This window comes from Patiria miniata, unplaced genomic scaffold (genome assembly GCF_015706575.1).
Source record: "Patiria miniata isolate m_02_andy unplaced genomic scaffold, ASM1570657v1 HiC_scaffold_7, whole genome shotgun sequence".
NCBI lineage: Eukaryota > Metazoa > Echinodermata > Asteroidea > Valvatida > Asterinidae > Patiria > Patiria miniata.
The window spans coordinates 22,539,320-22,561,621 of NW_024037074.1; the positions used below are offsets into that span (position 1 = coordinate 22,539,320).

The 22,302-nt window shown below is 39.2% G+C and overlaps 2 long non-coding RNA genes across 2 annotated transcripts; one reads left to right on the forward strand and one right to left on the reverse strand.

Annotated features, from left to right (window-relative positions):
- Positions 1–434: 434 nt before the first annotated feature.
- On the forward strand, positions 435–17,775 carry LOC119718901. Its single transcript, XR_005269860.1, has 3 exons — positions 435–616; positions 14,741–14,828; positions 17,583–17,775. It is a non-coding gene; the product is annotated as an uncharacterized LOC119718901 (long non-coding RNA).
- On the reverse strand, positions 8,170–11,915 carry LOC119718900. The gene is made up of 4 exons (XR_005269859.1): positions 11,763–11,915; positions 10,270–10,319; positions 9,180–9,258; positions 8,170–8,679 (listed from the first exon to the last, which is right to left on the reverse strand). It is a non-coding gene; the product is annotated as an uncharacterized LOC119718900 (long non-coding RNA).
- Positions 17,776–22,302: the final 4,527 nt, after the last annotated feature.

Here is a 22,302-nt window from a genome sequence, read left to right on the forward strand (position 1 = left end):
GAGCGCTGATAAAAACCCCCAAACACTAAAAGTGTACAAATGCACCCATTTAGGGGGAGACCGTTCCCATGTCAAATTCTTACATTTTGCTAGTACATTTTTTTTCGTGGAATTTTTTTTTAGGGAGGGGGCTAGACAAAAATTTTTTTTTTTTTTTGGGGGGGCTAAAGTCCCCCCTAGGGCCCCCCCCCCCCCACCGTAGAACCGCGCCTGCCCCCCCCCCCCCCCCCCCCCCCCCCCCCCCTAATCGCCACTGGGAACATTCAACGTTATCAGTTATTAAGCGAATTTTTTGAAAACGAAGCCGAGCTTTGAAAAGGGGCCGTCAATGTCGTCATGTTTATTTTTAGAGACTGAGGCTGCCTATAACCTACACTTTAGACGTCTGGGCGTGGGCGGAGGGATTGTCAGGTCAGGAAACCAGACTTCACGGGAACGATAGGTCCTCGCAAATTAAACGGTGCTGGCATCTTATACTGTATATTTTGATGCACGCGGCTATGGGTTACCAGCGATGCAACCACACCCTTTTTCACGAACTCGGAAATTTACAGCAGTAGGACGTCACCTCTTTATTCTACATTGCCAGCCTGCATCTTTGCTTGCCGACCCGCAGGTAAGTCTCCATTAGCCAATTAATTCATCCGACTCTTTTTACATGTGGTCTTTTGTGGTTCTGCATGAACAAATCCCTCATATTTTTAAAGTCACAATCCTCCGTCATTATGTGCGCCATGTTGTATTCTGGCGTGTATGATTAAATAATTTTGAAATAATTATGTGCCTGACTTTGTTTTAATAATGATTTTTTGCCCACAATGATTCTTAATTGGTAAAAACGTATTAGTGAGGAAAATACTTCCGAACGGAACTAAAATTCTTGGGTATAGTGAACACGTGTATATTTGTGGGAGTTTGTGGGAAGTTCATCGTATGCTTGGGTAACTGTAATGTACCACATTGGCATTATGGGGCCGCGGAATTTCCACTTTTCTCACAATCTTTATCTCCGTTATGAGATCAATTTTCATGATGGTCATCATAGCGTTATATTCGCATACGTCACTTTATCTTTAATCCGAGCAAGGAACACTGAATTTGATAATATTGAATTCGAGAGGAAAATAATATTCCTTTTCCAAAGGACATCACATAGGCCTATATTTTTTTATTCTTAAAACCCTGAAGCGAAAGTAATGCTGACGTTTTGCCAGTTCGCGATCGCTAGCCCTGTGGGAAGTTGTGTGGGGCGGGAAATCCCGGTGCCCGCACCCGTTTACTTGCAGTTCAGGGAAGCGGAGGGAATTCCCAATAATGCCGGAGCAGTCTCGTCTACATGAATCTCACGTTCCTCGTGATGGTGTTGAGCATATACGCTCTCAACACACACTGCCTGCTCTCTCACCCTGGTATTCAATTATTTGCATATTAAGACAATCTTGCACGTTTGTTTGCAAGTCAGGAATAGTCTGATGCCAGGCTTTACTTTCTTCTTCCAAGTTCTACGCCAACTTCATATTGTTGAAGACAAATGCACATGGTTGGGTGCGCAACTTGTGGATGGAATGCATAGCCAGTTCCAAGTTCATTCAGTCATTCATTCATTCATTAGTACAGGCAGAGAACAAAAGTACAGCATTAACAAAGACAGAAAATGCAAATACTAAACACAATGTCATAAGAACAGTGAAGCGGAGGGACCCGTAGGAAGCAGAGCTTGTCGAGTACGGGACCCATGGACAACACAGTGTGGAAAATAAAGATACTTATTTGATTATGTTCAGGTCAAGTTAAATTGGATAAGTTAGACGAAATATAAGAAACGAAACAATAACAATTACAGGGAAAAAACTAAATAAGCTGTGTCATTAGCGGAAGTACGTAATTAAAACATGAAATCAAACAAGCAAATATAACAAAAGAACTAGATATATATATAAATATATATATAATGTGTAGCAATAGCAAACAGGATTAAGCAGCTTGGCATAAGAAATATATAAGTTTCAAAAATTAGTACATAAGGTTTAATTAAACAATAAGAAATTTTTGAAGAGACAAAGAGTTTTGGCATCGTTATATGAAGGGAATTCCATAATTTGGGGCCTTGAAACTGTCTTGAATGTTTTTAGTGAAGTATTTGTACTGGAAAATGGGAGATAAAAATGGGAAGCCAAGTCAAATCCCAAGTCAAATTTTATCAAATCAAGTCTCAAGTCAATTATTTTCCAAGTCAAGTCAAGTCTCGAGTCAATTTATCACAAGTCAAGTCGAGTCCCAAATGAATTTTTTCAAGTCAAGTCAAGTCTCGAGTCATTTTTTTTTTAAATATAAGATGCACAGACTACTTACAGGGACCAGTTTATGTGTTCATAGTTCCACGATGGAGCCGCGCCAGAGTATAGGAAATATCCAATATACGACAAAAGAAAAATCATATACTTTCAAACATCCTCTCTCAAACACCTTATTTGTATCTAAAGAGTCTAAAAACGCATTTTGATATAATATTTTCATACTTGTTCCATCACGTTGAATGTTTGAAGGACGTCTGACAAAATGTCCTTCCGAACGTTTTCGTTTAATACATGATGTGAATTCTTGTATGTTGCATTATGGCGGATTGGAGGTAGGAGCTGATTTCCAGTCGTTTAAACCCTAGTTGCATCTACATGTAGCACGCTTACTGGTAAACCATGCACTCAATGTGTACGTGTAGCCTATGCATATGGTTACTAATGACCGCTCTATAACAACTGATGGTGCTCAGACTTCGCACGGTATAAACTTCACCTCGGGATTCCCAGCTATCGCATGCTGGTTGCTAATTCGCTATGCACTATCTGCATTCTTTTCAACCAATTATGTTTGTGCGCATGCAACGCCCCGAGGTTTGTGTTTTCTTAACTTTAAGAAATTTTTTAATGTCAGCAAGTCAAATTTATTCGACTCAAGTCAAGTCTCAAGTCTCATTTTTTTCAAGTCAAGTCAAGTCTCAAGTCATTTTTTCCCAAGTCAAGTCAAGTCTCGAGTCAAAAAAATAACGACTCGAGTCCGACTCGTCCGAGTCAGCGATTCGAGTCAACAACACTGTGCATAGCCATCACTGTTTGTTTTTGTATGGGGCGTCTTGGGTAAAAACCAACCAATTCGTTGCCGCGAGAGATCCAAAAACACGGTCATAAAAAAATACCCCTCAACCGCGAGGGGTAATGTCATCGCCGTCCGTCCGGGTAGCTTAGTTTCCGGATGATAACTTGAGTTAGAAATGTTGTGTGGGATTGTAACTTCTGTAGGGGGTTGCCCTTGAGAGTAGGCAAGTTCGAATTGGTTTGGGGTCAAAAGGTCAAAGCTAAAGGTCACCGTGGTGAGTTAAAGGTAAATGGTTTCCGGATGATAACTTGAGTTAGAAATCACATTTTGCTGTCTAACTTCGGTAGGGGTTGCCCTTGGGTACAGGCAAGTTGGGATTGGTTTTGGGGTCAAAAGGTCAAAGCTCAAGGTCACTGTGGTGAGTTTAAGGTAAATGGTTTCCGGATGATAACTTGAGTTTGAAATCAGATTTTGCTGTATAACTTCGGCAGGGGTTGCCCTTGGGTACAGGCGAGTTGGGATTGGTCTAGGGATCAAAAGGTCAAAGCTGAAGGTCACCGTGGTGAGTTTAAGGTAAATGGTTTCTGGATGATAACTTGACTCTGTCTGAGGGGTTTCAACAGTAACGCTGTTACTTTTTAAAGTTGGAGCGGACGTAATAACGTTAAAACACGTACAGTACATTGAACTAAATCACCAATATACACGATATAACACATTTTAAAAATCCTGATGTCTTTTCTGTCTTCACAAAACACCTCCCAACAACCCTTTTGGGCAAAACATGCTTTTATTTATTGTTTTGCCTACTTACACTGGCTATTTTTGTTAAGAAGAAACTCCGTTGTTTTTTTACAAGTTCGCTTCGCGATAACTAGTTCGCAATTCGATGATGTCGCGGTGATCGTGACGATAATTTATGTAACACGTGCGTACACTGTAAACACGTTGGGCAAAGTGGGTTGATATGTAGACCAACGTTGGTCAACATATCAACAGGTTAAACTCTAGGGCGAATTTTTTTCAATTGTTGGAAAATTTTTACCCAAATTTAGTAATTTCAAACCAATGTTGGGTAAAATTATATTGCCCAACAGTGTTTTACCCATTATTTTTTTACAGTGTGCAAATGCTGAATGCAGCGATGACGGTTCCCGCCGCGCCGCACACTGAACGGCAAAGGGCTAAAGAGGGCGTGTAGAAAATGCGGTAACCAGTCAATGCATGGGCGGTGCACTGCAGTTGCAGGTCGCACCAGACATCGTAAAAATGCGAAGGAAACACCGATGGAAAAAGAACAGTTTTGCAAGTTTATTCGCAGAACTTGATCTCTCTTGTCTGTGTATGTATTTTCCGTATTGATGAATTTATTTTGAGGTCGTACTACACGTACTTGGAGTGATACGATGCAGCGTGTTTCCCCGAAATTTCCTACCATAAAATTTTAAAAACGAGGTTATTCGCCCGCCACACACAGTATATTGCGCCCGCTTTACCGCGCGATTTATGGACAGCGTTGGCCTGTTTCCTGTCATGACTAGCGTTGTGCATAATGTGTGTGAGACCTGAATTTTCCATTATTTATAGATATAGTCCATCATTTGTAATTTTTGCATTTTGTGCGTTTGAAGCAACAAAAGTGCTCAAAATCTAAAGAAGGGTACTGAACAACTAACCTGATGAAGTTTCAGCTCAGCTTCAGCTGTATATTCCGAGAAAAACAGCATTCTAGGATATCAATTTCAAATCAAAAGTTGCTGAATCATGTTTTGAATTGGGCCTGAATTCAGCGTCCGTCCGGGACACGTTCTCACCGAGCCGATTGCAGCTATGTCGCGCACAAATCCGACGAATTATAGCAACCGCGGGCGCCCTTGTGCGTCGTGTCAACGCTTGAGCGCGCTTCGCCGAATAAAAAAACCGAACTACTATAGACCGCTTGCAGATGCGTTCGATAATCGACGCGCGAAGGCGCGCGACGCCATGTTGTGGGACAGGCGTATATCTACCCATGCACATTTTGTCTCATAACATGGCGTCGTGCACCTTCGCGCGTCAATATCGATCGCGTCTGCAAGCGGTCTATTAACGGAAATTTCCAAAATGATTACTTCAAAATGACAGCTTGCCAGAAAGAATAATTTTACAGGGAGTTTAGTCCCCTTACTATCGTTCAACCAAGTATGTTTTTCAACAATAAGTACGCCAGTTACTTTTCGGATAGCTGCAAATGATGGACTATAGCTTTAAGAACATCGACCATAAATATTTTGACAGTAATCAAGGTAAGTTTTAATCCATTTCATGGCCATTTTTGAGAGGCATGTAATCGGAAGCAGAACTATTTTGTTGGCCTTAATATTGGGGAAAAGGTTGTGTCTCCGTTGCGTTCCAGCAGTAATGCATCCAACTGTTTAGGTTGAGTGTTGTTTTCATTCAACAAGGTAAATCTAATCACATGTCCAATTTGACGTTTATCAGGGGTGGATCTAGCCTTTAGTCAAGGCCCACGCGTCTTGATCCGGACAAATAAATGTCGGCTATTCTGATAAAATGTATATAAAGACATTGTTTATAAACAACAATGAAAAGGAAAACGTAGAATTTAAAAACTGCTTTAAATTACCGTTAAATTATTTAAGAAAATTGGGAAATGTTTTAATGGATGATTTTGGAGATTTGTGTGACAGTTATTATCTTTTTGGGAAGAGAACAATTTACTTGGATTGCATTATATATGTCTGACTTTCAATGACAATAATAATGCCCCTGAAAACCGTTTTAAGAATTAAATTAAATGACACTCCCGTAACGTTCCGGACTTCTGAATGACCTAATTGACCAAATTAAATACATTGTGCTCTACTTTTGGTACCCATTTTGTTCAACATTGTGAGATTCTTGCGCCTTCCATAAGATTTTCAGATGCTGGATACGCGCGCCACTAGAGGTACAGAGCAAAATAACACAAATGTATTTGTTCTATTAAAAAAAAAAGAAGTTAGTGAATTGAAAGGCTGGGGAGGGCGTGCACCCCCCCCCCACCCCACCCCCACCCCCCCCCCCCCCGAGTAACCAACAGTACAAAACTGCATCTGATTACTGCGTATGACATACTCTGAGGAGGGACAATGGAGAGAAAAAAATGTTGTGGGTGTTGTCCCTTGAAAGCTGCTGTGAATTTAAATTAAAGGACAGCACAACAGGTACGGAAATAAGATGTTCAAAATGATCATTGTTCTGTTTGTTTGTTGACGAACAAAATAACACTCAAAGAGCTGAATGCAAGGGTTTTTTAAGCAACGCACACCAGCATTTTAAAACGGGAAATGCATGCTGGTGTGCGCGTTCAAAAATATCACTTTTGTGGACATAGAAATAATGTCTTTCCATACAAAGCTACGGAAAAAAAGGTGCGCGTAACGCAACTGTTGCCCCACGCGCTAAGAAATGGCGCCGCCAACAGCCTCGACTCCAGGGGCGCGTGCTCGTTCCTTACACTAACCCCTGGCTGTGATGATGACGTAAATGACACTGAATGGCTATTCACAGCGCACTGCGCGGGCATTTCGAAGATTTCACGCCCATAATGCGCTCGCGCTAGCGTGCTTAGCTTTGCACGTAACGTCACGTACGAAAAAAAAAATTATGATTCAAAAGTCGCGAAGCCTGTACGATATGGTTTATGTCAGCCGCGTTTTTCGCTAAAAAAACCCCCTGTATCTGTGGTTGAAAAGGCACGAAAGGGGTACGTACATTTAATACAAATCTTTGCTAATTAACACAACGTCCAAACGCTGTGTTTGAAAGGATTGATTCTTCAAAATCACAACTTTTAACATTTTAAAGATGGCGTCGGCACGTAAAACGGATAAACTGTAGCCCTAATTATAATGTACCGTATTGGGTGCGTTCGATTAGCTTACACGTGTATACGCGGGGTTACACCCAGGGAAAGCCACGCAATGAGGCTAATCAAACGCTGCAGTGTATTCGCCTATGGCATGCTGGGGAAATGAAGGTCAAAGGTGTTAAGGGGCGGGGCCAAATGTGAATGTACACACAACGTCGTCTGCTCACCGGGAAAATAGAGATGCGGCGATCCGGCTAATTTAATTAACTCTAGATCATTGCAATACGATAAATTAATGAGAGAATCAGTAGATTTGCTCTAAATTATCGACAAGTATGTCATAAAGACCGATGTAAACGTAAATTTCATCCTAAATCGTTTGGAATTCGTTCCAAAAGTTGAGGGATTTTCGGCTTGAAAGAAGTTCATTTCATAAGCTTGTTATTGATAAATTGAACTTAGGCCTTAATATCGAGAGTCGAGTCCATGACAACAAATTGCAGACAAAACCCGTCAAAAATATTGCCACAGTGTCTTTTTTTATATTTATCGACACACTTTCAAGAAATACATTTAGAAAAAAACTTCCATTTGCCTATTAAAGTATATAACTTATTGCTTCAGTCTACAATCATTGGACATTTCATAACTTGAAAAACCTTTTTTTCTTGCATATCGTGCTTCTCGAAATTGAAAATAAAAAAAATTGACTGTGAATCATCCATGGATTATAACTATTATTTCAGTTTTCATTGTTTTTGACACTCTAACTTATTTAGTGCTTACAAGATTATGTCGGTACATGATAAAGATTAATTTATTAGTAATTAATACCTCCTTTATTCATAAAAACAATAAGTAAATTTTCTGTTCAGGGAAACAAAAAAAAGCAACTGTTTAAAGATATGTGTATATAACCGACAAATAAATACTTCTTTAATATATGAACACATTATTTACAATATATCTGAACAAACATTGTATTGTGTGTTCGAGGGCTTAGGAGAAAAAAATGCACATACATTGTATTGACATGGATGGGACTCACGTCTTTGGATCTTCATAATAAATGGGTGTCTTGTGTACGTTCTTCCAGTCAAAAATTATTTATAAATTTATTATAAGGTGTTGAAATTTCAGAAAATCAAATTGACTCGGCCTTCTTGACTTAATGACTCAACTCAACAGGAGTAACTTTCTGATAAGGACTCAACTGGACAGTCTAATGAAATGTGTCCAGTTAGTTGTTTTTAGTGCATGAAAATGAATTTTAGTCGATGCAATCTCTCAATTGTAAACTGAAAGAGTCAAAGTTCAAGAAACCTGTGAGTAAATTTTTTTTAAAGAAATAGGCATTCCGGCAGCAAAGTACGTGTGAGGATAAACCCAAAAGCTTGAAAAGATCATATAGGAATTTCATCCAGGCCTGCACAAGAAAAGGCAACTCACACAGCAACTTCAAATGCCGTGGCTAGCCTGAGCCAGGATTTGTTCAGTAAGTTGGGGTTGGAGGGCAGGGGAAGGCACCATCTTGTTTTAAGGGGACACCAAGGGTGGACCCAAGAACATTTTTCCCCTAAATTTCAGGCCACTGCAGGTGCTGCAAATTCGAAAAGCAGGGCGGGGAGGGGGGGGGGGGGCTGGACCTCTTTTGACTCTTGACCGCTTTCTTTTTCACCGGTGAGGGCTTCGTTTCCTTGAACACCTCCAATAGATGAGATGTCTCTTGAAATCTGCAAAAATAAAAAAGAAGAAATGGGTGATATTTCCCACGGATTAAAGGAATATGACTATGTTTTACAATGCAATTGTGGGAAAAGAATATTTTACTGACAGTTTGTTGTGAACATTCACCTCGGTTTAAAGACTGTTTTCTGGATGGCTTCTATTAGAACCTCGACTTGGATCATCTGATATTTGAAGTGTAATAACTTTAACATTTTGTCAGACCATTTAAGCTACACAACTGCACACACTTGGGGTGCAATGCAAAGATGCTCTATTTGACCTTTCAAGTGACTTTTTCATGGAGCGCCTTGTACTACAAAATATCACAAGTGATCTTACTTCAAATGGAATGCCTTTCATACAAAGAGAAAAACAATGATTACTACAGATCTCTTTAAGCTTTTCAGTTTATCCTCACAGTTTTCTGCTGGAATGCCAATTTCTTTTTCAATTTTAGTTTTCACACCGGCTTCTTTACTTTGACTCTTTCAGTCTGCCTTCATACCTTGCCATTATTTTGATCAGTTGTCATGCTTCACCATCCCATCATTCATGTGTGGTAGCAGACGACGTGGTTTGTTATCCTGAAATCGAGGAAATCATGTATCATTAATGGCAAGATAAAAAGAATGCTACATTATGCAAATTCTAAGCAGAATATTAAATGTCAGTTGACTATCAGTTATTTTCCAACCATTTATCCTATTTAGAGATACTGTATTGACAAGAAAATCAATTCATAAAGAGTCAAAATCGCTCCAAATTTAAAATGCAAGTATCTGTAGCACAAGGTACTATTGCGGGTGACAGAGCACCTTCTGATTAAGAGAGAGTCTACTTAGATTTCCAGTGGAAAAAAAACTACTGTTGATTATGGAAACTTGAAAAGGTTTTGATGTTCTAATGTGACATATATTTGGATTCTTTGGATTTTTTTGTAAAAACCAGTGTTGTAGTACTTCTACTCGGTACTCGTACTTGAGTACTTCTCGAGTACATTTTTAAGTGTACTTGTACTTGAACTGGTACTCGCATGTCAAAGTACTCGTACTCGAAATTACGGTACTCGTACTCAGGCAGCAAAGTGCTCGTACTCGACATGTCGAAATTGTACTCGATCATCAAAGTATTCGTACTCGAGTAGCGGCCTTATCTTATCGATACTTATAGTTTGAAATGGTGGATTGGCTGCGTTTGTGGAGTAATCGAAGTTTCCTGATTTTCCTCTGTGCACGTCCGGACAAACACATTTAACAGCAACCCGTGAGTAGGTTTGTATTGCCCTATGGCCGTATTTGGAAATAGAAGTACTCGTACTCGTACTCGGAAGTACTCATACTCGTGCTCGTACTCGGAAGTACAAGTACAAGTGCTCGGAGACCTGTACTTGTAATCGGAAGTTCAAGTACTCATACTCGGCAACGCAAGTACTCGGCAGTACTCGGTACTCGGAAAAAAGTACTCGAATACGTACAACACTGGTAAAAATGTATTTCAGGTCATGTGGTAAAATGTTTGCTTTTTGGGGGGCAAAAATGACCCAAAATACAAAGATGAACCTTTTTTCAAAAAAATGGAGATTAATAAGTGTTTACATGAAGCAGCTCTTCATGATGTTTCATAAAACAAGTTTCGCACACTGAATCTGAAAGAAAACAAAGCAATAAACCAAGAAACATTCAGAGCTCTACTTTTCAACGGTAATTGGAATAGCATAGCTGACTATTCAGTATTTGCCCAGGCTGTCAACAGAAAAAACTTTAGGCCTATTGTCAGATGCCACATTTTGTTGACAGTAACTTTTTTGTTGACAAAACTTTAGGCCTGTTGTCAGATGCCACATTTTGTTGACAGTAACTTTTTTGTTGCCATCATTTCATTGTTTCCATCCTAGGTTAAAGCAAATGACCAGTTATTGTAAATTATTTATTGCAAAACACTCGTGTGGCATGCAAATTTTGGACAGGTACAGTGTACTTTCTGCAGGCAAATGGCCACTTGTGTAAAATTGACGCCAAGTTTTGAATGTTAAAATAGGTCAAATGCAGTTTCAAATAATCAAATACTAAATTTTTCGAAAATGAATGGCCTTAATTGTAAACACTAGTGTGTATGTGTGAACAATCATATTTAAATATGAAAAAACACAAATATTCAAAATTTTAACTTCAAGAATGAAAAATTCTGGAACAGGTTTAAGGTCAAATATTTAAAACTACTATAACTTCAGTTCACCATAATTTGTAGGGCAATACCCCCCCCCTCCCCGTGCCTTTAAAAATATGTTTTGGCTATCATTACTGCAGTCGTAATGCAATTTTCAACTACTATCATTACAAGGCAGTAATAACGTTAGGATTTTTAACTGTTGGAAATAGACTACGATGATATATCAACCGAATGGTTCTCAGGCTCTATCTCTCCCTTAAAACATCCTCCCAAGCCACTGATTACAATTACAACGAATACAATTAAATCTTTTTAAATACAAAGAATGATTCGATTAAAAACGTAAAAGTAAAAACAACCAGGAGTCTACTCTACTCTAGTCTAGCTATAGGACCCAGCATTATTATTAAACAGGAAAAAACTAATAAAAAACAAAGAAGGAAACTGCTGCAATGCTGAACGACAGTAGTTGAAAACTGCATTACGGCTGCCGTAACAATAGTCACTAAAATTTGAATTAATGTTAGGCTAACTCCTTTTTCTTCGAAGCCCGGCCCTGTTATTAACAAAATAATAATTGAGGTCTATATACTGAACCATCGCAAAGAACGTAGTATCATACTATCCAGACACCACTTATTTATATCATGGAGAGTTAAGTGCATTTTCAGACTCCTTGTTTTAACCATCGCTATTGTTACGGCAGCCATCCGGCCATGACCGGTCCATGGCTGGTGCCGTACCGCGATTTTCGACTGCTTTCGGTACGACATTGGCCTAGCTATAGCAGCCAACTGTCGGGTTCCGTCCCTGAAAATAAACGGACCATACAACTTGCACATCCTAGTTTCCAATTTATTTTGTCTGATAAATAAACTTTTCTTTCCATTTGCGTCATAATCTGTACATTTGTACTTACGTCGCGGCGAATTCTGCCCGCCATGTTTACTTTTTGCGAAGTCGGGCTAGCCCGTTACGTCATTACACCGGGACTTCCACCAGAGACCCGCTCGCCAGCTCGGGTAATGGTGTATGACACCGGAGCAGACACGAGAATCACGTGATGGCTAAATGAACGCTCTCGTGTAAGGGAAACGTGTAAGCTATTCGAACGCACCCATTATTTTGGTATATTTAAATTACACAATTCCAGGGGTTACGATCGCGCAAGGCATGATGGGAAACAACATGGCGCTGCAAGATCGTACCCACGGGGCACGAGGTTGCGCCGCCCATGGCAGAACGCGCGTCTGTACGCACTGCCGATCTAGTCGTTTTATTCTATATCTATGGCAAATGCATGCATAGATCAGGGTTCTCCCCAGGATTTTTTCAAACCTGTGGGGGAAGTTTTGTTGTGATTCACCAACCTGCGAAGCCATGGCGTGGGGTTCGGGGCCCGCTTAAGGGCCCCGAAAAATTTTGAACTTTAGAGGCTCTCTGGTGCATTTTAGAGCAAATCTGGGGAGTCTTTGAGGAAGATTTTCCCTTAAAATTTAGAGGAGATCATGTGATATTTTTTGTAATTAAAGAAAAAAATATATTAAAATTTTTAACTTAAAAAAAAAAATCAACATTTCAAAACCTGTGTTAAAACTTCCTGATCTAGAAAGTATGAATTATATTAACAAGCAAGTTTCAAATTAAGAAATTAAGGTGAAGAAAAATATCACTTTTGCTTCCGATTACATGCCTTTCAAAATAGCGTCGGTAAGTCGGAAAAATTATTTCGCCAATTTTTTGGGCTGCTGATTGAATCATGGAGGAATAAAAACACTTGATTGAATGGAGCATATTGAACAAGGAATCATGTAGTTTTGTGCCTGGATTATTTTCCTTTGCACCACGAAAATTATCAAGACTGACCGTCAAAAGTGATTAAAACTTGCCTCACCTAATTAAAAATATATGATTCCACAATATGTTTAACGTACATCATGGCCCCTGGCGCCGTCAACATTCAGTCTGGCCGGCTGTACATCGCGCTGTGCATTACTGAACTGTGTACGGCCCATCCCATGTGGCTGAAAATTTTGCACCACTGCTTCTAAGAAGCATGCTACGCTTACGATGTTTCGCCATACGTTCGAGCTTTGCAATCTCGTCATTTTAATGGAAAATACATACACAGAAAATAGAGATCACGTTCTGTGAATTAATTTGCAGAAATTCTCTTTCTCCATCGATGTTTGTTTGGTGTTTTTACGATCCAACTTCGGCCGAAATCATCATGTATGCACGTACAAGGCAGTAGTCACTGGTTTGCGGTCCTTCATCATAGCATTGATACTGTTAGCACGCGAAGGGAACCAGTGTACCATGCTGAATGCGCTAATACATGTATATAGCTGGGTGCTGGCGGTCGTCGCGAAAGACCCGTCATCGTGTGCATTTTGATCACACATGCAGCATCAGAAATACGGGATTTTTGTCAAGATTTTGAATGTCAAGATGAAATAATGGCGTATGAAACGATAATGTTGTGCATTTTAATGGCTTGTGTAATAAATTATATTGTGCGTATCGGGGGCTGAAAAATGTGATCGGCATTTTTGTCGGCGTATCGGGCCACAATTCCAGCGTATCGGGCCGATACGCACGTTTGTACGTGGGGAGAACCCTGTAGATGTAGAACATGCATGCTGGTGTGCGCGTTCAGCATTGCGCGTAGCCCGTATTGTTCCGAAGAGCCAGAGCTACAGAGTTGGGTCCAAGTTTTCCACCAATTTTGTATCGAAATAAAGGTTCAAGTTTATCAAATGACAAGGATCTATATGTCAGTTATAATTAATTACACAAATATTAAGTGGTTTTAAATTGTGAAATGGGAGGAATATTATCGCTCGGTAAAATTTTGATTTTTCCAGTTCACTCGGCTTCGCCTCGTGAATTGAAATGAAAAAGTCCAGATTTTACCTTGCGATAATATTCCTCCCATTTCACTCTTAGCCACTCAATATTTGTATACTGATTACTAGCGCCCATTGAATGAACGCTTGATGTGAGTCAGCTTCCGGTTCCATTCGTGCTATGCAACACCGTATGAAGAACACATGGTTGAATTTAGATGACTTTACACTAACTAACCGGATGAGAAGTCGAGCTAGCTGCCCGCGAAAATTTGAGACGATGCGGCAATAGAGGGCGCTGTATCGCGGAAAATTTGAATAAAAAAGCAACGACTAAAATACGTTCACACTTTACAATTCCGCCCAGTTTGTACACCGACCATTGCTATCAACTTATAACTGTCGCGGGGAATGTGGGAATCGTATATAAATGTTAAAGGTGTTTGTTTAGATAAATTGAAGACGGGTTTTTTATGATAAAAGTGATATTTTATATGATTTAAGCCTGCAAAAAGTTGCTTTAGGGCTACCGTGTTTGAAGTACACATTTTGATAATGGACAGCTTGGTTTTACTAGCGATTCACTATGGTTACCACCATATTACCATGGTTACCATGGTACTATCATGGTACTTTTTTACAAGGGTAAGATCGTAAATCGAGGGTTGACGAGAATATTACTCTCAAACGGTTTGAACGGGGTATTTCAGTCCAACATCCCTTTTGTTTTCTGTTTTAAAAAATCGCTCATGTTTTCCATTAAAACCGTACGCGCAAACACGTACATAATGCAAGCAATAAAATGTTTATTTTAAAACCATTTTTTGGTTATATATTTCAACACCCCAGAACCACCCCCCCCCCGCAACCAACATAGCCCCACCTCCCTTCTTGAAGAATTTTATAGAGAAACATGTGTATCATTGCTGCGTTTCTGATTATAATGATTAATTATAACTTCTAAACCTGTAACTTCCACTCATAAAAAAGTCGGTTTAAATATGTCATAATACCTTCTATATCGATAATACCTGTATTTTATTCATAGAGTATTGCCAAGAAGAACACGAACGGACGAACATACCTCATCTCGCAACTTTGAGCATTTTTGCAAGTCTTCGACACCGGCTTTAAAGGTGAAGAATTTCCTTTTCCGATTCGACACTTAATTCATTGTCACTGTCAAGGCATGCTTGGCTGCCTCCATTTTGAAAGTGTACGTATCTGGCTTAGACATTATTTCACGTGATATAAGGAAGGGATAATTCTCTTTTCAGTGGCAAGAAACAAGCGTTTGCATGTCTTGTTATTCAGCGGGGCATTGTGGATGAACAGAAACATAAATGGGTCATTCTATTCAAAGTTCAAAGTGTGACACATTCCTGATCCTGTTCCATATTGTGGTTTTAACCCTGTCGCTACACAGTGTTTTATTTCCAGATGTCTTCCCTGCCATTTCCCGCCTTCCACTCCCTTTATATTTTTTTTCTACTTTCCTTTACCCTCTTATCTCATAATTTGTCCCTATCCATTCACCTTCCAACTCTTCACTCTTGCCCTTCATTGTTCCTTCCCCATACAACCCCTTTATTTTCCCATGTCCCTTTGTTTTGATTAGTTTCCTCACTCCTTTGTTTTTGTGTGTGCGAGTCTTTTTCCTTTCCTTCTTGCTATTTATCTCTATTTATCCTCCAACATACCTTTCCTTGTCCTATCCGTTCAGTGTGGTCAATGTGTGTGTTTTAAGGGTTTAACTGTATTTTGAGAAACACTTTTAATATTTAATTTATTGCCTTTTCATTGAATGTTTTAATGTGTATTACTATCCGCTCCGTTCACAAACACCCCCTCACCGGCAAAAGAAGTACAGTTGGGGTGACCGACCGACACCATCTTGAATGACTGCGCAATTCATTTGTCGCGGCGCGCGGCCACTGCGTGTAAATAGAACAAATCCCCTGGTGTACATGCGTCACACACAAGAACACATATCTTCAACCAGCGTAATGTCCCGCCCAAGGGACGTCGTTGTTAGGCATTGATCTCCATACCATAGAGCTATATTAAATTACTAGAGCGCTAACTCCTGATTCTGCGCGCGGAGACGCTTTGAAGCCGTCCTTGGCGCAGACATTTTGAATTCATGTGCGTGTTTGTAGAACATAATGAAATTAGATGGATTGAATTTTGAAAGTGTACTCTACATGCAACGCGCAAGTAGGACACACGCAAACAACTTAAGCGCGTCACCGACGGTTAAAACACGTGACACGCTCATTTGCTGATCGTGCGTTTCGGTTTGGTGCATTGGCTTCGATAACGCATCGGTTTGGAATACAAACGCAGATATGCAAATAGCCGTACAAAAGCCGTACACAATTTCTAGGTTTCCATAGATTTGTGCACAAACATAGATGCGCCCAGCAGGCATTACTTTATACCCGAAGTTAGCGCTCTAGTACCATATACACAGACTATATATGGAGATCAATGTTGTTAGGTAAAAAGGCGCACTCTTTTGGTAGCGCACGGATCTCATATCGTCAGCAACACCATGAAGTAACACCCATCTTCATACCAGTAAAAAGTAACATTCGGAGAAAACGGCATCTAAAGTTGAACGCCTTCTAAAAACGACACTTTGTGTAAAAACGGCAGAGAATTTTCGGTGGGGTTTCTCTTTGTGGACACTTGATCAATTGAATTTATTAAATCTGCTCTTTTTCACCCGTTTGTGTAATCACCGACACCACGAAGTAACACTCTACCGTGTTAAAGCATATTTTTTTCGATTTTCAGTTTTTTTGATTTTTAAACATTATTCATCAAGGCCTACCATTGCACGAAGTTTCAAAGCTTCAAGAGCTTTACTTTAATTTACGCTAAGTATCCATGGCAACTTTTGCGCAAAAGTGACAATTTTCGTTTTTACGAAGTAACACTCAAGTTCCATTTTCCATTGCAATGCATTGCGCGCACTCTGCTCATAAGTGAGCAAAAACGTTTTCACGAAGTAAGGCCGTGTCCGAAACGGGCTTCCAGAGCTACGGCTACGTCTATTGTCAGCGCGTCCCCGCGTATTTTCAATGGGCGCAGACCTAGACCTAGCTCTAGCCAACTGATTCGGATGCAGCCTTCTACTCTTCTTGTAACAAGTTGTATGAGCGGGGGCGCGCTGACCTGAAGTTGCACTTTCCTCGTGTTAAATACATCACTGTTTTCTCTTATTTCTTGTTTATTTAATACACAAACGAGTGAAAATAGCAGATTTAATAAATTCAATTCATCAAGTGTCCACAACGAGAAACTTAAATGAAAATACTCTGTCGTTTTGACGCAAAGTGTTGTTTTAGAAGGCATTCAACTTTAGCTGCCGTTTTCTCCGATTGCTAGTTTTTACTGGTATGTAGATGGGTGTTATTTCGTGGTGTCGGTGACGGTATTAAATCAACAAGAAATAAAAAAAAAAATATGAGTGTTAGTTCGTGAAACCGAAAAAGCTGCGAAACTGTTAATTTTCGTTTTCACGAAGTAACACTCTTCAATGTGTAAAGCTGTCAGATTCAGGAACGGATCCCGGGAAAACTTCTTGTGAAGTTAAGGAGGGGAATTCAGTCTTGTACTAATAACAGTGAGGATACTTCAGTTGTGTGATGTTACAAAACGTCTTCCGACTTTATTACAACTGTGTCACAATTACGATGTACATCTTCTCTCTCCCATCGCCAAGAACCAACTCCCTTCCAAAATTCTTTTAATCACAAAAACGAAATCTATAGGCCCAAATATATAGGAGGACCCAGCACATGATACTTTACGTAAACGAGCATTAAGTTAACAGCACACTAAATGTACTTAGGTGTGTTTTGAAATTGTCTTCAAATTTCCAGGATGGCAGCGGCACCGCGTCAGAGATACACGTACGGCTATACCACTGTGCAGCAAGAACGGCAGCAAACTCTACGCCTTAATGTTGCAGGGATACAAGAAGAAATAATCACCGAATTTGAAAAGCAGTTAGTAAACGCGAAGGCAGAAGTCGAGGCCCTCGACAATGGCGACGAGGTGGACGATTATGTTGACCAAAAATTTGATATCCTTAATTACGAATTCAAGAGGCATTCTGATAACCTGAGGAAAAAGGTCAAGTCCAAAAAGCCTAAAAAGCCAAAATTCCCAGCTGATGCGAGCGAGGAAGAGGTGGCCGCAGGTTATGCAGAATACAATGCTGAAATGGCCGATTACAAAAGCTTTGTAGAATTTGCGGCAACCATAATCAGCAGGCTCACTGATTTCGTTCGAGATTTATTTGTCAAAATCAAAGAATTCTTTGCCAAACTCTGGAACTGGATTAAGAGCAAGCTTGCGGCCGTTGCGGAAAAGGTGAAGGATTTCATTGAATTTATGAAAACGAAGTTTTCGGGCTTGGTTGATTTTATTTTTGGCTAGCAACCATGACAAACTAAACAAAGTTCCGATATGACGACTTAGCGGAGGCAGGTTCACTGTGTGTAATGGCCCCATCCTTCATGTGTGTTAAATGTTTCAATTAACTACTTTCAGTTTTGCATTTTAATGAGAACAATTACTTAAATATGACTAGCAAATCAGAAGACAGTCATTTCGCCTTTCATTTTCCAAATTATGTTTTAACTAGTTAAGTGGTGGCTTTGTACATGACATTGTATGGAATGTGTTTAAAAGCTTGTTGTCTTTAATTTTCCCCTAAAATATCTGGGAGAGATAGAATCGATCACACCCTCTATATTTAACAATTTATTTTGTCAATTCAATGATGCACTTTGCCCTTGATTATTTTGTTGTACAAAATAACCCACTCGTTGACCCTCCTCAAGTCGAAAAAAATAACGAAAGCTGTTTTCAAAAGAATGTCGGCATTTTTCGCGATCCGTTTTTTTTCAAGTACATGTAATTTGATTTCGTTGCAAGAATTCCAAACGGCGCATTCGGGACCAATGTCTCTTATGAACGCTTTGCCTTTATACCTCATTCTAGACTTTGAGTTAAACCGTGGCACCATACTTGCAGTACTTACACAACTCTCATCTCGAAATTCCCCAACAGGATTGAAGACTAGTTTTGACTGCAGTGTTTCAAGAAATGAAAACAAATAAACTTTGTTTTATTTCTCGAAACACTAGGAGGGAAGATCGAAAAGCTTTCTCAACAAATTCTGGCATTGGACATGTTTTATAAGCTTTAACAAGTTGTGATGATTAATTCGACGTGAAACAACGTTCATATCGTTAGAATTCTTTAGATATGAGCTTGTAGAAGTGAGGTGTTAACCACTATAGATCACAAACAGTTAAAATTCTGTTTTACACCACGTTGGGGTTATGCATTGCCTTATTACTCAGAAATTATATACAACGTGTATCAATTATGTTTTTTTACTTGTTGTTTGCTCTTTATTTTTTATCATAATGAGTAGTGTAATTAACAACATTAAGTCCTGTAGATCATTAACTGTATACTATTATCATTAACTGTATAGTGTCATTAGGTTTGTTTCAAAATTCTACCGTATTGTCAAGGGGTTATTTCATTCCGATCTTTCTTCTTCATATCCCACAAAGGAAAAATCGTGAATTAAAAAAACAACCAACTTCCGGAGTCAAAAGTCACGGAAATCAACAACAACTCCTCAAACAACTGCGGTTGACTTTGACAAAGCAAACCCTGTTTACAATAATATTTCATTATTCATCAATTTTGTTTATAAGAATACGACTGAATTTTTTTCAATAAGTGAGTGTGCTGGCAGTTTAATTTGAATCTAAATGTAGATGTCAATCAAGCATAAAGCCTCAAGCATAGTCTGTCACTTTTCATCCAAAATTTAAAATAAAATAAAAAGGTTTTCCCGGCCAGTTTCCTGAAATGTTCATTCACTTCTTAAAATCGGTCATTCATTTTCATCTGAATATGAATGCATGTCTATAATCCCATTTCAAATCAATCGTTTCCGTTGTCCGTTCATTCGGTTTTGAAAAACAGACGGCCAATTACGTTACCTGTGCATTCATTTACGCAACCTTTTCGCGCAGAGTTCTGGCCAGGAATATAATTTCGTGAATGTGCAATTAAAAGTACATTCTCATTCAAAATAGCAGATTACATCACAATACATTAAACTAAAAGTGAAATAGAATGGTCAATGTTTGATATCGCCCTCTAAAAGCAAAAAAAGACACGAAAGGTGCTGCTCAATCACTTAATTGATTGAACTGCAGTGGAATGAAATGCTCTGGTAGCGGAAAGGAAACGCGTATTCAGAGCGATTCTCAAATAAAGACGAAAATGAAAAACGATTTTCAGAAGTGAATGAACATTTTAGGAAATTGGCCGATCGTTGAAAGCAAGTTCGCATCTTCTGCCAATTTCAAATAATAAGGCACTTCCGGTTTCGACCGGAAGGAAGGGTCACGTGATTTTGTACTTAATACCAAAAATGAAGACCCTGCTTTATTGTATCGAATGCCATAAAAACAAAATCAAGTCTGTAGCAGTTGATTTTATATTGATTTTCAAAGATTAAATCTAGACATTTTTGATTGCTTGTAATATGATACTTGATGACGTCATTGTGACGTTTTTACCAGAAAGTTCAAGAGCTATTTTAACTGTGCTATATATAGCCAAATCTTGATTATATCTATCACAGTTGATTTTTTAGCAATTTTTGAAGGTTTAAAGGTATTTTTATTGTAACTTCCGAACGGATGACGTAATCAATTTTTTTTCGCGCAGAGGTCTTGTCTGCATTAAGGTCATCATGAAAATTAATTTTGAAGCGAATACCGCAAACTTCGCCACAGACATCAAGTGGAAAATGCGTTTTTGACGTTTTTTAACCTGCCGCTAGAGGGCGCTCCAACTCTTCATGGCGTCGCCCATTATTTTTTTTTAAAGGTCAATCGAGGCAGACACCAACATCATTAAAAGCAAGTTCATATCTTATCCCACTTTCAAATTATTAGGCACTTCCGGTTTCGACCGGAAGGAAGGGTCATGTGATTTGACGCGCACAGGTTAAAAGAAAGAGCATGTATAATCATGTCGATTCCCGCAAAATTCAAGTTCCGGTATCTCACGGTTGATTTTATAGTTAATTTCAAAGATTAAATTTATTATATTTTGAAGTGACGTCACGTGACCCATGATGACGTCATGATGACGTAATTACAAAAAATACATATGCAGTGGGTTGGGCATTTGGGTATTGACAAATGAAGTTCATTTATGTTTCCATTTTTCCAAACAGTTCCGGAGAAGAATCTGTCTTGAATAAAAAAAAAAGAATATTGAATTCATAGAATAACAGTAGGTTTTGGGCTGAATCCCAACACCTAATAAAACACACATACACACAAATTTAGATATTCCTACAAAAATACCGTTTCTTACCGTCTTTGACAATAGTCTGGTACACCGTGTTGACGCAGCAAGGCCAAATGCTTTCTGAAGCCGCGCTACCGTACCGTTACCATCCAATGCGTTCTTTCGAAATCTTTGCTTCGTCTTTGGCTTTGGCTTTGCCTCCGACTTCTGAATCACTGAGAGGCAAACTAAACAAAAATATTCCAACTTTTGGCTTCACATCAACCGATTGAATGTTCCTGAAGCATAACAGGCACCACAATGTAGCTGGAGATCCAGAAGTTGGGGGCTTATAATCTCCTTAAGCCGACGACGAAGCCGAAGCCAGTCGTTTCGAAAACGCTCCTAATTCAGGTCAATGCACTTATTCTCTCCTGATAAAGAGGGCGCTCTTTCTTTCACCACTGGCAAAATTAATGTGATATGTCATGCAGGTGACTGCGGCGGCCGGCCGGCCGCCCGCGCAGCATCATTGTCAGAATGAATGCCGAGCCGCGGATGATCCGTAACGGGTGTGTTTTTATTCCTCCATGGTCGATCCCACCGCAATACATGTGTATTATAATTGCCTCCTCAGATCATCTTCGTTATGAACCTCCAAGTCTCATTTTCAAATCACAATGTCATAGTAATTCTTTTTCTTTTCAAAAAGAATGTTTTTACTACACTTCCAATCCTGTATTTCTGAACGCCAGTTCCCAATTCTTTACACACAAAAATCTGTTCTTTTATCATGTGCGAATAAATCATATACTCATTTTTTTTTCATAACACCAATTCCATAGATTGTCAATATATTGTTAACAATTTTTTTCAAACACTTTTCACACGTCAATCTTAGTAAATATCACGAACTGAAATGCTAAAGTCAATGTCTTTTATTATTTTAATCGGATTTTAGGTCAAAGCTATATGACAGATGTTGACGTCATATGACGGAGAACCCATAGCCCTAATTCAAATGACGTCATGATGACGTCATCATGCACGCGTGTCATGTGATATCACATTGGAAATACATAATTCAAAGCCCTATGAGAATGTACTAATCACATATTATATGCCACCATTTCCCAATAATTATCTACAGAACTAGGACTAGAACTAGGCCTACACAAAAAAGTCATCCTTCCTGGAAGGAACTTATACTTCAAACTTTACAAAATGACATGACAGAAAAAAAGGTACCGAAACAGCCCTGTGTTT